General features: G+C 43.2%; 1 long non-coding RNA gene across 1 annotated transcript in view; it reads right to left on the bottom strand.

Annotated features, from left to right (window-relative positions):
* Nucleotides 1-12,841: 12,841 nt before the first annotated feature.
* Nucleotides 12,842-17,064, bottom strand: part of LOC139749846 (uncharacterized) — a 366,438-nt gene continuing 362,215 nt past the window's right edge. The window contains exon 3 of the long non-coding RNA XR_011713047.1: nt 12,842-13,076. This is a non-coding gene — a long non-coding RNA (uncharacterized lncRNA). The remainder of the gene's footprint in view (nt 13,077-17,064) is intronic.

Raw genomic sequence — 17,064 nt, 5'->3', positions numbered from 1 at the left:
TCTCAAAACCCGTATCCTGTTGGCTGGCTGAAGCTACGGATGCCCAGCTCCCGGGGTGGGAGTTGCTACCTTCCCGTCCCTACGCATTTTGCTCACGGGAATGAAATGACTTTTTGGGATTGCATATAAAGTGTCTTCACTCTGTTATAGAGATCTGGTGGTGTAGTTCTGGGAATAATGAATGAAGAGTGGACGACAGTATCATACGCCTGTGGCCCTGGCTGTGGACGTGTAAAAGTTTTACATTATTGTGTAAATGTAACCATCTAGTGCGGTCGAGAGGCAGCGGCACACACACGTGGAACCCTCCTGCGTGTGTGTGTGTGTGTGTGTGTGTGTGTGTGTGTGTGTGTGTGTGTGTGTGTGTGTGTGTGTGTGGAGGAAGGGTGTCATCTCCGGGCCAATCCAGGCCAAACATGATGCTCAGGCAGCCTCCACTCACCGATATTGGTACAGGATCTTGCCAAATGAAAGCAAGACCACTCCCCCCCCCCTTCCCCCAAGATTCCCCACACATAAAGCCGACTCTCTCCTCACGTTACACATGTGGCATCTTACCCTAGCACCTCTCCACACATAAAGCCGACTCTCTCCTCACGTTACACATGTGGCATCTTACCCTAGCTCCTCTCCACACGGGCCCAAGCCTAACGCTAAGCAGCCACTTTTGCTGAATCTAAAACGTTCTGTTATAGGATACCCACGAAACGCATCGTATATATCTTTTCTTTCTTCCACCAATGAACAACACTGAGTATTGAGGCTATATTCACGGGTTCGACTCTCAAGGCAGCGAGAACTGTGGCCAAGGAGAGGGAATGGGGGTCACCCGGACTGTAACTTTCTGCCTAACGAGGCAAACTGCTCCTTTGATCTCCATTGTTTTTAGGAATTCCTCCTTTCTTATTTCCATACATGTATGGCGTCCGACGGAATGTGTCGTACTCGAACCCTGGGTAGGGCGCTTGGCTACCTCGGCCACACGGAGGTTTTAAAAGACACAATACACCTGAAATCAAGTGTTTTTACCTCCCTCTCTCCCATCCTCAACTCGGTCGGTGTGGTACAGAACTTTAATCAATCACGGATGCGATGATGTGACAAATCATCTAGTTTTGCGAGTGCATATAAAAGGCAAATGTGTATACGCCAGGGTTCGAGTCCGACCCGTGATGTATATGCATTTGTCTGGCCACCGACACATTTGTCACACCATCGGAACTGCAACATAGTAAAGTCCATGTTGCACCCATCAGAGTAGAGAGAATACTGCGACTAGAAGGGGTGGGAGCGAGGGGGATGGAAATCATTACCCTCTGTTCTACTTTTCCGAAAGAAGGACAGAGAAGAGGGCCAAGTGAGGACTTTTCCCTCAAAGGCTCCGTCATCTGTTCTTGACGCTACCTCGCGGAAAGTGGCGATTATGTATGGAAAGAAAGTGAATGGAATGTGTGTGTGTGTGTGTGTGTGTGTGTGTGTGTGTGTGTGTGTGTGTGTGTGTGTGTGTGTGTGTGTGTGTGTGTGTGATAAAAAGAGGATTGGTAATTGGGGTTACCTGGTTTGAAAGGAGGGACATACACAAGTGCACATATGCGAGTAGGAGACGTGGCCAGCAGGCACCGTTGCATCGTTGACATTCGTGTTTGGTGATGCCCACATGACACTTCTTGAAGGATGACCAAGTATGAGATGAGGATCTTGGAGGAAAACTGAGGAACCATGGCACAGTGACAGAGTAAGGCTCTGACAAGAAAGATGGATACACGTAAAATATAAAGAAAAAAAAAAAGGAGATGAAACAAGAAGTGGAAGAAATAGAAGTACAACCGGGAGAAAGTAAGTTATAATTCTTTAATTAAGGGAGGTGACGGGAGAGAGGGAGTGCGGGAGTGAGTGGGAGGGAAGGGAGGAGCGACATCTGCTGAAGTTCTCGCATGTGCCACACACCAGCTAATGGGTCTTACCTCAACTTTTCTCCTCCTCCTTCACCTCCAGTATTATAACAGTTCACACACATTCACACCCCACACTCTGACAGACACAAAAGACACCTGTTCTTCTGGCCTTTAACAACAGGACACATCTAGTGTCAGGCTAAAAGGATTAAGAACTAAAGGGGAAAACAAAAAAGAGTGAATTCGTCCCCCCCTACCACCACCGTGTGAACAGCGCAAAAAACTGAAATATATTTCGTGTCGCCCGGATGTCAACTTTGGCCTCGAGGTATTTATAGAGCGTAGCAAGAAGGGCTTCGCTTTATGTAGCGATCCATATCTGAACCTGTGGAAGTTCACTGGTCGTTTCAAGGGATGATGAAAAGTACGTACGTACGTAGACAATATCGAAACATTTCTTCTTTTTCAGAGGTTTTCATCAACTAACAAAAATCGTAACCATATTAGAATAATCTAAATTGATATATGTTTTTTTTTTTCAAAGATTAACGCTGCGTTTTCTTATCATCTCGTGTATCTAAGTCTCATTACCTCACGCCGACCTCCCTCACAACCTAGGCTTGGGTACCTCATTTCATCACAACCCATTACCTCATGATCAGTTCTCATACCATCATACCTTCCTTTTCCCCATACCCAAGAAGAGTTTCACGTACCACCCCACGCCTCATTTCCTTATGATCGACCCTCACACATACCATCTCATATCCCGTGCCATCTCCTCATATCCAATTTTCTCACAATCCTTATTCTTTCCCGACCCTTTCACTCACACCCCATGATCATACACTCCGTTTTTCCTCACACCAGTCCCCTCCTGACTTCCCCTCTCATGCCTCACACTCACGCTCAGGCATCCTCCTATCACACTCTGTTCTCACCATCTACCATCCTTTTCCCATATTACCGCGTCCTCTTACTGCCTGTCTTGTCAAAGTCACTTTCCTTTTACGTTACATCCGATCACTTCTCCATTCTCTCCTAAGCCTATCCAAAAACTATGCCACACTCTCACATCCCCACCCTCACCATCCCATCTCCAGCACCCCACACTCTCACATCCCCACCCTCACCATCCCATCTCCAGCACCCCACACTCTCACATCCCCACCCTCACCATCCCATCTCCAGCACCCCACACTCTTAACACCCATCCCTTAACATCTTATTTCCATCTTTTCAAGTTTGTCTTTTTCCTGTACCTGACAGATGATGATGTATATGAGGAGAGAGAGGGAGAGAGAGAGAGAGAGAGAGAGAGAGAGAGAGAGAGAGAGAGAGAGAGAGAGAGAGAGAGAGAGAGAGAGAGAGAGAGAGAGAGAAAGTGTGTCTGCGCGCGCGCGCGCGCGCTTTCTTACCAGTAATGACAGCATTTTTTACTTTCTTTTACAAAAGGCAGGGCTGGCGCGTAACGACCATCGCAGGAAAATCTGCCTTTAGCAAGGAGTCGCCCGCATGGAATGATCAGAGGTGTTTAAAGGTTCTTCGCATACCGTATTCGCTGGACGTGGTAGACAATGCTATCTATATACAGGGTGTCCCCCCCAAAAAAATTCACTCACTTTTTCACACCCTATTACTCACCGATTTTTTTTTTTTCAGATCCAGTTGACTCTGAAAAAGGAAAAAAAAAAAATTCAAGTGTTATAGGGTGTCGAAAAGTGAGTACATTTCTGGGGGACACCTCATGTATTGGAGCCTTCAATGAAGAATTCATCACGGGTGGTATTACACAACCGGGTCCTGACTGTGCGGCAAGAGGCGAGGTTGTTACGCGGTCATGGGAGTGAGGCTCGCCACTGGGCACGTAGCTTTAATACAGAGGCCAACGAACCGTGTGAGGCACATGTCCTCAACTGTTACGTCTGAGGTGCAGAGAGACGACCTTACGTATGGCCGTGGCTTTGAAAGCCAGCTACACACGCGTGGCTGAGGCAGAAGGAAAGGACAACCACCTAGGCCAAAGGAGTGATCGTTGACAGCCACTGAAGTGCCGAATCCAACCGCAGCCGTCGCTAAGATGTTAGGACAAAAAAAAATTTGGTGCGGTAAAGACTTGTAAAACCTGGTTGTGTAGGGAAAGAAACAAACATTACAACGGCTCATCCTCGAGTTGCCAGCAGCCGCACAGTAACCATGCCATGAAGTAGCCTACCAACGTAAGGAAAACGGACTTTAAGATCGGTTTGAGAGAAAGTGTGATTTGGACTCTGCTTTACAGTCAACTGTCTCGAGTAAATACGTCAAGTTAAACCCACAAGAGATGTGTCAGCAGTCCCCCGTACAGGGACAACCAGCTCTTTCTTCCACTGGAGCGACAAGCTCAGAAGAAAAAGTCATCCACATCTGGAAACAAGATTTCCAATTGTATTATGTAGACACACTGAGCTTATTGGTGTGATGTGGGGTTGTCTACGTGGATGAGATGTTACAGCGATATTAGACAGGTTTAATAAGTTCAGTGACGGAACCAAAGATCATGAGAAGGGTGGGAAAATTTTAGTTTTAAAATGGATATATTGAGGACCTGGGTTTTTCAGGGGCTCTAGATGTAACTAGTTTGTCTCCCTGGGATATCCAATCCAAATTCGGATCATCAGAGGTAGTCGAGACAACGCAGGAAATATTAAGCAAGTGAAGATAGAGTATGTATGAAAGAAGAGGAAGGGTATGGATGGAGCGGTGACTCGTCTCCTTATGAGAGAACTGGTTTGGTGAAGAAAGAAGAAAGAGAGAGATAGGAATAAGGTCAAACCTCTGAGGAAAACCACCGCTGAAAGAGAAGGGAGGAAAGTTAAGCTAACACCAATTACAGAAATGGACGAGCCGAGAGAGGATAGTGGATGGAGAAGAACACACTGAGGGAGGAGAACCGACACAGCGAACCATGAACATCAAACCCCACTGTGCCAGAGCCTTATCAAAAGATCTGGAAATATCAAAGGTTCCCCCCCCGCCCAACACAGAAGGTTCGCCAAAGAATCTTGCCTTGCCGAAAACTATATCGAGTGATCGGAAAGACGTCTGAGCTTCACGATACTTAAGCAACTACGAGATGAGGGGAGATTCGGTGCCTTGCGAGACATTTAAGAATTCTGAGCGACAGATCGACAGCTGAATAGTTTAAAAACGATCATCCTTTTAAAAGGATGGACTTTACCAGCATTTGTTCTATGAAAGAATTTCTTTTCATCTTTTTAGGTAGATGGAGAAGCAGAAGCGCAAGTTCAAGAGTACATTCCTTCAAAAGACGAGCTCCACCTGGTCCACGTTCCTTGCCTGTGGCTAAAGAGGTATTTGCTTTTTAGACGGGACGGAAAGAGACTACAAAAAGACCCACGAGATTAGCCACATAGGAATATGCTGGAAAATGAACATCTGAGTTACTCCTCTGTGCAGGATAGAGGAAAGGAAAACAAAAATATGAAGTTCGTAAGGAGATGATAGAGCTGTATCGTCTTCGCAACGGGAAAGCAAGGAAAGGTAGATGGACAAATGTTAAGCACTATCTTGGGTAGGACATGAGGGAGAAGTGTTAGTGACACTGAAATTATTCCAGTTTCACTAGACGAAGAAAACGACGACCATCGTGGATAAAGATTTTACGTTAATTTTGGGTGGATGTATAAGACGAATGATACTCGAAGAAAGAGAGCTTTCTCGAACCCTGTTACGTCAGGTCCCGTTGTCTGAATGGTCTCAGGACAGGAGTGACTTAAAACCCCCCCATTCCCACAACGATGACCTTTTCTATACGTTCGGCAAAGACAGATACGTCGCTCGAAGAAAGGCGGCGACCCCAAGGAAAATCACGAAAATCTTTCGTTGGTTCAGTTAACGCCACCAGAGAGCGATAATGGCGATTAGAGGTTGTGGCTAATAAAGGATTATTAACAGGTGTGTGATAATAGGAAATAATGGGAACTGGTGTAGTGTTAACCTTCAAGAGATGGGAGATGAAAGTCACAGAATAATGGAAGAGTAGAGTCGACCGTCTGGAATATGAGTAAAGTTGTTGATGATCTCAGATCAAGACTGGAAAATGTGACAGCCTGGATCCCCGCCATCCTCTTCCCACACACGCATGCATACGTAGTCAGGTCGAGGGAGGATCCAGGTCACATGTAAGTCAGGCCACAGTGGTCGGTGGAAAACACGGAGGCAGTTTCATTCCCCACCTCTTAACGCGACGAGCGTGCTTGGCATTACTGTAACATCCACACTGTTTTGGAAACCCCACATTACAGGAATGGCTAAACCTGCCTCTAAGAAACTGCGTAAGGTCTTGTTGAGATGTTGAACATTCTTTTCTTGCTCCGTTTATGGTAAACATTATTCGTCCTTGTACGGAGCACTGCTCTTACATCTGTGGTGGTTCTAGCTCTGTATCCTCACCTGGCAGAGTCGAGTTGAAAGCGGTCCGATTTATAAACTCTCTTAGGCTAACGTCAAAGCTTGAACCACTTGCCCCACACCGCAATGTTGGTTCACTTTCCCTCATCTATAGGTATAATTTTGGTTTACGTTCCCGAGAACTGGCTGCTTGTGTGCCCACACCACTAACTAGACCACGCAATACCAGGCAAGCTGTTGCGTCACATGAGTACTCTGTGGCCATTGGCAACTCATGGTTGGGCCGTTTTGAACCTGTTTCTTTCCCTACACGTCGAAATTTTGAAACTCTCTACCTTCTCATGTCTGTCCTATTAACTATGACCTGGCACATTTTAAAAGACAGGTTTTTCATCTCCAAAATACGTACATACTTTTCCTTGTCTCATCTTTTTCCCTTTCATACACTTTTTATATTTCAATTCAGGCCCGGCCTTGATGTGGACTTTTCTCCGTGACTGGAACCTTCAACATGAAAAATAGAAGAAAAAAAAATAGATAAAAAAGGCTCGTGTTGTTTCAAGAGTTCTTCGTCGATGGGATTCTAATTGTGGGTGTCTCCACGCGTGCGACTGCGGGTGACGTATTACATCGTTGGCAAAGATGTGACGTGTAGAATGCGTGGATAGGAAGGGCAACATACATCGTGGGTCAAGCTGAGGGAAGGGATTTCATTGAGTGTACAGTTTCAAGTGTAGTACCTGATCGCTTACAGTAGACAATAAGCTTAACTACCCTGACACTGGATGGATATCCAGAGTCATGCTAAAGAAGGTTAGATTCCATATAGGGAGCGAGTTATGTAACTCTATACGTAGCAGGGAGAGGATGGACACCTTTGAAGCGAGTTCTTTAATAGCTGACCACAATGCGGCCTCCCCAAAGGCGACTCTTCACTCGCAATGTAACCTCATGTAGGCGGAGTCCGGTAACACCAAAAAAAAAAAAAATACACAAACACATACTTTTCTCCGAAATGACTAGAAGTCGAATCTCGAAACTGAACGTGAAGCAGAAAACCTGTGTCAACCATTCTTGCATTGTCACAGATCTGAGCACAGATTCACAACTCAGCATGTGATGTATACAATGCACTCATCTATGAAGTTATAACGAGGAACGATATGATAAATCAGAGATGCCAAAAAAAAAAAAAGAAAATGGTCTTATAAACAAAGTGGAATTGATACTGGCACGACCTGAGGTGACGTAACCAAAAAAAAAAAAGGTTGTATTTATACTAAGGATGAGAAGCATCACGAATATGAAAATCGAGTGAGGATGAGTAGAGAGAGGCAAAAGGGTGATTTCAACCACGGGTTGGGAGTAGGTAGGGTGCGTGTGGGGAGGAGGAGGAGGAAGTATCAGAGATCCAGGGAGGTCTAGTGACCAGTGGAAAGTCTGAGGGGTTTGTTTATAGACGTGCAGATGAAGACAAGCAAAGCTTGGGTGAGGAACTATACATGTATATTGAACCACGACTGAACTATGATCAGTAAGGAGAAAGTCTTGGATCAGGATGATATACATATATATATATATATATATATATATATATATATATATATATATATAGAAGCCTTGGATAGGTCATGGGAGAATGTGAAAACACCATTCAACAACAACTTAGGCAAGACTTGAGATAATGAGGAGAGGGAAAACTTGATGATGATGGTTTACATGACGGGTCAGCGAGGGAGCCAGATGAGTGAAGACAACAGCAGAAGCGATGAAGAACGTTTAAGTGGATGGCTAATGAGGGGAGAACACCGAGGAACCTATTTTGGTAAACAAATGAAAAAAAAAAAAACCTTCTTGAAGCATTCGATGCTTCAGTACGGAGCGCCGAAGGACAAGAAAACGAGTAGGCCGGTTTGAAAGGCACGGAAACGAATGGTGATACACGAGGGAAAACTGGCTTAATCAGATTAATAAATCGTTAGCTGGAAGGATGTAAACTGGTTATGCTACTTTGTCAACAAGACTATAACTCATGAAGGACAGGACGTCAGAAGAGACAAATTATATATATATATATATATATATATATATATATATATATATATATATATATATATATATATATATATATATATATATATATATATATATATATATATATATATATATATATATATATATATATATATATATATATATATATATATATAAAGATCATGGATGTGAAGATTACTACGAGACAAGGGGGATGGGGGGGGGGGGTTTAGAAATTTCAACTAGGAAGGGACGCCTACAAAATCTACATTCTAGGTTAGTGAAAACAATGAAGTTTTGAGGCTGGACTACAGTCTGGAAGGCATAGAAAAAATCACGAAAGTACAGGGAGTAAAAAACGAGAATAAGGAACAGGAACAAAAGACAGTATTCTCCTGCACTGGGTAAGGCAGAGAGAGAGAGAGGTGGTAACATTCTTATTCTCGAGGACGACAACTAAAGAAAAGATACTCCAATATTTTAGACCTACACGAGGGCGAGAGCAATGCTGAAGTTCACGTCTCTGGAATGTGTACAAGAGAGAGTTTGTACCAGCGTGTATCAGACAGAAGTCAGTGCTTGCAAGATACTAGGAGAGATAAATGGAAAACCAGATACGATATCTCTTGATTAGCAAAAGCTTAAGAAGATGACAACATGGATGAAAGAAAAAAAAGAAGAAATATTGCATGACGGATCTGTTGGATTTCTATCAGGGACCAATTAAGATTCCGGAGGTCGGGAAAGAAGAGGGGATGCGCGGGTAGATTGCGTCCTAAATACTGTTCTACCGTTCTACATAGGCGGATGATAACGAGGCTAGATGTACAAGTCTCATGTCAGGTCAGGGCTACAAAAATACACTGACAGTTACCTAATAGGGTAGAAACGATGGGCACGGGTCATGGCGCCTTGTTATGCAAGGCGAGGGATGAAAACTGGGGTTCTCAGGGCATAGTGTTGGGCCTGCTACTATTTCTGATGTATGAAAATCGTTTCCTAGATGAGGCAGAATCATACTTGAACACGTTTGTTTATGATGTCGAAAGCACAACAGATGTGTGGCGTATAACAGACAGCAAAAATTTTGCCATGAGACAAAGGCAAAATACAGTAGTTTTCAGACAAAGGAATAGGGATATCTAAAGGTGACCAAATGCAAAGATATTTCTTATAGGAAAGGAATCGAAAAGACGAGAGAGTGAGTACCATTCTGAGGCTAAAAGTGAGATGCATCGTGAGGGAGGCAGACTATCAAATACGTCATTGTCAAGTACTTGAACAGAGAGACGTTTAGGACGATATTTCGACGTATAATTTTGACCCAAAGTGTAAAACTTTTTAAAGAAGGAACGATAAGAAGAGGCATGATGACCACTTATGAATTCCCTGGAGGCCACGATGACTTTAACATCGAACAGTTCTTTGAAGTCAAAAGAGAATCTAGAGCAAGAAGGTGCAGCAGAAAGTTAGGCAAGAAAGGCGTGCGGAAGAGACGCGAGAAAGTTTTTTTTTTCTCCAGCAACAAAGTTTTGGATGCGAGGAACAAGATAGGCAGAGAGGATGTAGACACGAGAGAAAAAAAAAAAAAAACACTGGAAGATTCAAAGACCTTACACGATAAAGATCCTAGAGGTGGGGTCCTCTCTCTCTCTCCCTATGAGAAGGTAACAGCACGCTAAAGTGAAGGGAGAGCAGCTCATATTCTGGTGAACGTAAGAGGAAGTGCCTGGAGGAGAAGACCTCATTTGAGACTGGAAAGATGTCAAGTGCCTCGTGACAGGAATTAAGACGGTTGAAAAATGTCATAAATCAAATCGTGTTAGCAGACCAGCTGTTGAACGCTAGGTGAGCGACTGTTGAGTGTAAGATGAGCGGTTCGGTGGGTGATGAGAGAGCAGCTGAAGAGAAATTCTCCGAGGCCGATCATCTCCCACATCCCTTTCCCCTATCTACAGGTGAGCCAAGGAGCTAAACCATCCGATCTCACCATACATCCCCACAACTTATTCCCTACGTTCGACCGAGGAGTTTATTGACTACCTAAGAAACAAAGAACCACATGGCATCACAGCTTCCCTGGTTGAGGAGTCGACCAACACCATGTCTTAACTCCCCTGAAGATGCTCAGAAATATGTGATACCAAACATTCCACACTAAACACACTATAATCAAGATGCATGATTGCCAAATGTTTATATGTAAGCACAATATATATCATGGACAGATTATACAAAGTTCTACACTCCAGAGATAGAGGGAAGAGATTGACTAAGACGGCCTCCTCATACTGGGCAGATATCATGTGAACAATATTGACATATTGAACGAATGTCCTTCCTTCCTTAGGCTTTAGTAAGCCTAATTGTTATATTCATATGTATTCATGACACTTGCCAGATGTTTTTGGTAATACTGTACAGGGGTACCTAGTGACAGCACTTGGATCCCATTCCTCTATCAAGGAATAAACTATTGACATTGAAAGTGAACTGAATTGACTGCCATATGGAGCAGAGGAGGGCGACTGCGCCAGCTTTGTCCTCTCTGACCTTCTCGCTGTTTCCTGCGCCAAGAAGCTGTTGTCACTTCTACCATCAGGTGATGTACCATCACACAGCACTACTGTGGGAAACATGATGGCTTGCTTGGTTGTTGATTACTGTTCCCTGTTGTGTCCAGCCTCTGAAAGTTGCAGCAATCTACGGTCTCATCACCGGGCGAACGTTCACATAGGTGTTTTGCAACATTAATTCCCCGTGCTAACCTGGTTCCGTGGTGGTGTGAGTGAGGGTATCTGGTTCCTCCTTGCTGCAAGCGTAAAGAGAGAGACATCGACCAGGCTTGTTAGCCGTGCGACCAACGTAGCTAACGCTGTGGGTCACACCGTCCCCCGGTGTGGCAGCAATGTTTATGAACCCCATGAGTACGAGCCGACCAGCTCATAACACCCGGTCTTATTGTCCTCCAGAACTCGAGATGCTGTTCTAGCATTCTTATCAGAAATAACTCTGACAAATCTTTATACATATCCATCACCAGGTTTACAGTTCCTCAGTACGATGTCGTGCACGACTTTCCCCCTCAGCCTTCACACAGCCCCTGGTGTAAATATTCATACGATTCACGTTATGCTGCCAGGGCGAGATGGTCGTTACGTGAGCAAGCATTGGTCGATTACCTTAGTTATGGCAGCGTCAATATCTGGGTTACGGTGACTGTTGTTAACAGGCCTCTGACGGTACTGGTGGGGCTCCTGGTGGAGAAGTTCCCCTGTGGAGCAGCCGTGTTCTAGGCTTTTCTCACATATGCTCCGACGTCCCCCATCTTACAGTTCTTGGAGCACCTACCAGCAACATTCATATATCATACATATATATTTATCTTTTTTTCATACATATTCGCCAATTCTCGCGTTAAGGACAGAGGACTGAGCCTTAGAGGGAATACCCTCACTTGGCCCCCTTCTCTATTCCTTCTTTTGGAAAATTACAAAATGGGAAGGGGGTGGTGGATTTCCGACACCCCCGCTCCCTCCCCTCTTGGTCGACTTCTACGACACGCAGGGAATACGTGGGAAGTATTCTTTCGCCTCTATCCCCAGGGATAATATATATATATATATATATATATATATATATATATATATATATATATATATATATATATATATATATATATATATATATATATACACACACACACACACACACACACACACACGCGCGCGCGCGCGCGCGAGTCAAGTAACCATCGTATCGACCAACCCTGCCCAGGAGGATGAACAGCTAGGTAAACCGCCGAGGTAACTATGGCAATAATAACCCACTCGGGTCTGCTCGTCATCATACACAGGAGGTACTCGTGGCTCACTAGAACTCAACTCTCAACGTTTGCCAAAGATTTCTTGATCATCAGAATAAAACTGAAACCAAAGGGAAATGAATTCTATGATCAGATATACTGAACTTCAAAGAAAATATTGTACTTTGAGGTCTCTGAATTGAAGCTTCCCCTCCACGCTAACTCCGAGCTAACCTGGAGAACACAGCAAAGGCGAAGTGTACCGTGTCTTGCCATAAGAATGATGATCATCAACATATTTCTGTACACGGAATGAGATCGAACACCGGTTCTCCAGAATGGAGGAAGTACAAGGGAATAGAATACTATCTTGGAAACAATTCATCATACGGCACCTGCCAGCCGTAGCTCATTCTCACCCCCTCATATACTCTCCAGACACGAGGGGAAGACAAAACCGAATATTTTCACCAAGTATGAGGGTCTCTGTGAGGCAGTGGAGGCCACCGTGGTAAGGCAAACTGCCACGTCATGGATTACGTCACTGGCAGGATGCTTCACCGGCATGACGTCACATGGAAAGTTTAAAGGTCAGCAGTGAACACGCCATGAACATTCCCTCCCATCCACCTTCTATTTCCACTGAATAATAAAAAAAAAAAAAAGGTTGGATTATATTTCACTGTAACTATTAACCGCTCATGAAATAAACTCCCAATTCGTACAACATACAATGTTTAAGTCACTGTCACTTACGTCATAACTCGAGTTCCACTTGCCCGTCTCTCTCTCCTTCATTGGTCGACGTGACGCAGGCAGGGCACCAGGCGGACGACACACTGGTGGTCTTGCCTGGTAACTCGCCACCGGCACCAGCCAAGGTCACTCACTCACTCCCCGACGGCAACAACACCGTCCTCAACACTTACCTGTGAAACAGAGAAAAAAATAACAATGATATCAAATGCCACAACAAGATTTGTATAACTCATAACAGCTCTGCATGCATATATATACATATATATATATATATATATATATATATATATATATATATATATATATATATATATATATATATATATATATAGGGGATAGGGGATGAAGAATACTTCCCACGTATTCCCTGCGTGTCGTAGAAGGCTACTAAAAGGGGAGGGAGCAGGAGGCTGGAAATCCTCCCCTCTCGTTTTTTTTTTTCTTTTTTTTAATTTTCCAAAAGGAGGAACAGAGCGGGGCCAGGTGAGGATATTCCACAAAGGCCCAGTCCTCTGTTCTTAACGCTACCTCGCTAATGCGGGAAATGGCGGATAGTTTAAAAGATAGATAGATAGATAGATAGATATGTAAACAATGAAAATACAGGGCCTCTTATAAAGTGATATACAGTCGGCTATCATATAGTGCTAATCATGGGTAAAAAAAAAACTAGAAAAGTTCTGAAAATGACCCATAATTCAGGAGGGGATGAGGGGGTTTGAAAGGTTTACACTGAGCCCGGCTGGCTGGAAGTAGGAGGAACCCAACAAGATGAGGTATAATATCACCTGAGGTGACGAAATATGATAAGGAAGATCTATTGAGGCAAGTCGGATAGATTCTTCTGTTTACTCAAGAGAGGACCAGCAAAGGGAGTGGAAAAACCCTGTGCTTTAGGAAAGGTTATGGACGATCTAAGAAAGCAGGGGGGGAGGAGATAATAGAACGAAAATGCAAGGATGAATATCGGAAAAGTTAGCATAAGAATGTTGTTTACGATGACGGACAGCTTATGTGCCAAGCTCCTGGAAGTGTGTGATGATGTAAGTAAGAATTACCGAGACGGAGACAAAAATGAGGCAGGGTAGAGTGAGTGGGTGGTTCCCAGGAGAGTAGACGCACTGGAGAACACACACACACACACACACACACACACACACAAGAGGGACTGGTAGGATGGAGGTTTAGGGCCATGTGATGCGCTGGGGAGATGGAAGCATCGAATCGTGAGAGGTTTCGGGTCACAGGTGAGAACGAGATAATGAACTGTTGCTGTAACGTATATATATATATATATATATATATATATATATATATATATATATATATATATATATATATATATATATATATATATATATATATATAATCTTCCTACGAATGACTATAAATCAAGGATGAATATCGTTGACGAAACAGAGGAATAACAAGAAGCGTTCAATGTTGTTTCCGAGTGGCCGAGAGCTCATCATAGTGGATGGCTTGGATTCTAATGACGTAAGTCTACCAATGATGCGGGAATTGTGGGAGTGGAGAGTATGTGGGAACGGCTTGATGGTATGACATGTGCCAGTGGGTATTAGAACCGGCCAGTGCGAGGCAGAGGAGGATCACCAACACCCAACTGCTGGCCTGGGTAATCGTAAGGAAATGGGGAGCTTCCTTAGTGTAGAAGATACGGAGACAATTTTCTTCATGGTTCAAGAACCATATATCTTATATTTTCGTTTTACTGGTGTTAATATGAATGAATATTTAGGGATATAAGTCCTGAGCTTATCTTCTTTTTGTGCTAGTAATCTATCTTCATTTAGATTTTTCTAATACTCTTACATTTCACTTCATTTCTAAATGTTGTGATGAAAACAGTGTGTTTCTCCAGATTATATAAGGATGAAAGACATCAAGAAAATGTCTGTAATAATAAGACGATAGTTTACAGGTGTCAGAAAAGAAACTGGACTTTTTTTTTTTTTTTTGGAGGTTGTAGGAGATAACTTACGTCAGGTTATGAAGAAAGAGGACAGAAAGACTAAGGAACAACATTTGAATAGGTTTGATTATAATCCTAAAACCTTGGCGGTTATTTGTAACACGTTAAATGTTAAGAGAGGAGAGGCTGCCAGTACGGGCTGGTGATGGCGATATTCTATAGAAAATAGGGAGAAAAAAATATCTAAACTGGCGAAGGATGAATTGCAAGTCGTTGTTTGGAACCACCGCAGTTGGCTGGCAATCCCAGTGGACAAAGGTTGGATAAAAACATTACTGGAAACGATGAGATGATATTACCTGATTCATGAAAGAACTGGGGGGAAAAAAACGGGAAAAAAATCTAAGTATCCCCCCACACCTCCAAGACCAAATGGAGTACCGCCACTGATACCGAGCGAGTGGGAGGAGAGAGAGAGAGAGAGAGAGAGAGAGAGTTTCCTTAGCTTTTGAAGATCACGTTCAAAGAATCGAGAACAAAACGGTAGTTGTTCTGAGGAACGGAGAAGTGTGAGGGCGTTGTACCAGAGATCAAAACAAGTCTTCTGAACTAAACCCAGGATCACTGACTCCCGTAGAATAGAAGATATTAAAGAACAACAGTGTGAAGAGGAATATTAGAACGATCTTATATATTAGGTTCTCGAATGACAGCTACAATACTCTAGAGAGGCAGAAGATCATGTGTCTTTAACCTAAATATCCATCTCCAAAGATCGGTCTTGGGAACTCTTGTGTTCTGGGTTTACACTAAAGAACCATCTGTTAGCAGATGCTGCTGCCATATGAGTTACCATCCTTAAAAACTAAAAGAAAAAAAATGGGGATGAATATTCCTTACACGACTCTGAACTGATCAAATGAGATTTGAGTGAAAACAAAGTGTCGACACCGGGCTACAGAGGACTAGAGGACAGAAATGGAAATTTAAAAAAGGAAAACACTAGAGAGGAATGTAAGGAAATACAATTATGGAAATATCTGTGTCACCTGGAATTCATTAAGTGACAAAGTAGCGTAGTAATGAATTTTTGTGTTTTCCCTAGAAAGGCAGGACCAAATATGTGTTCGGGGCAGGAGAAAATTAGCGTAAAATACGTTTCTAAACACACACACATACACACACACACACACACACACACACACACACACACACACACACAATCTATGTAAGGAAGCACACGATTCAAGTAATAAAAAATAACGTACATAAACACATGATCACACAAACAACCTTACATGCAAACACTAAAAGCACGCACGCACGCACGCGCGCGCACACACACACACACACACACACACACACACACACACACATACATACATGTGCAAACACACATTAAACGGACAAGCAAATACACATACGTATACATGCACTGGTAACGAATGAGACAGAGACGGACGGGGAGTGAGACAGAGAGACAGTGAGTAAGACAGAGACAGGGAGTGAGACAGAGAGACAGTGAGTGAGACAGAGACAGGGAGAGACAGACAGAAACACGAGCCAGAGGTAAACAAAGGAGGACACAGCACCGAACAACCACCCAACCACCGGGTAAACACTGGGACAAAGACACAGAGCCAGACACCAAGATAGCGACAAAGACATTAATCTGGCGAACAGGAAGCGACGCCCTAACACCTCCTCTTTAATGCTAAATGAACAGTAAATCTTCTTGGAGGAACGCAGCACAGTGGCTGACCAGTCTAATGATTTAACCTAAGAAACACACACACACACACATGTGTGTGTGTTATATATATATATATATATATATATATATATATATATATATATATATATATATATATATATATATATATTTTTTTTTTTTTTTTTTTTTTTTTTTCATACTATTCGCCATTTCCCGCGATAGCGAGGTAGCGTTAAGAACAGAGGACTGGGCCTTTTTTTGGAATATCCTCACCTGGCCCCCTCTGTTCCTTCTTTTGGAAAATTAAAAAAAAAAAAAAAAGAGAGAGGGGAGGATTTCCAGCCCCCCGCTCCCTCCCCTTTTAGTCGCCTTCTACGACACGCAGGGAATACGTGGGATGTATTCTTAATCCCCTATCCCCAGGGATAATATATATATATATATATATATATATATATATATATATATACATACATATATATATATATATATATATATATATATATATATA

Source organism: Panulirus ornatus, chromosome 8 (genome assembly GCF_036320965.1).
Source record: "Panulirus ornatus isolate Po-2019 chromosome 8, ASM3632096v1, whole genome shotgun sequence".
Taxonomy (NCBI): domain Eukaryota; kingdom Metazoa; phylum Arthropoda; class Malacostraca; order Decapoda; family Palinuridae; genus Panulirus; species Panulirus ornatus.
The sequence above is the reverse complement of the archived record's forward strand: the minus strand, read 5'-3'. Positions and strand labels throughout refer to the sequence as shown.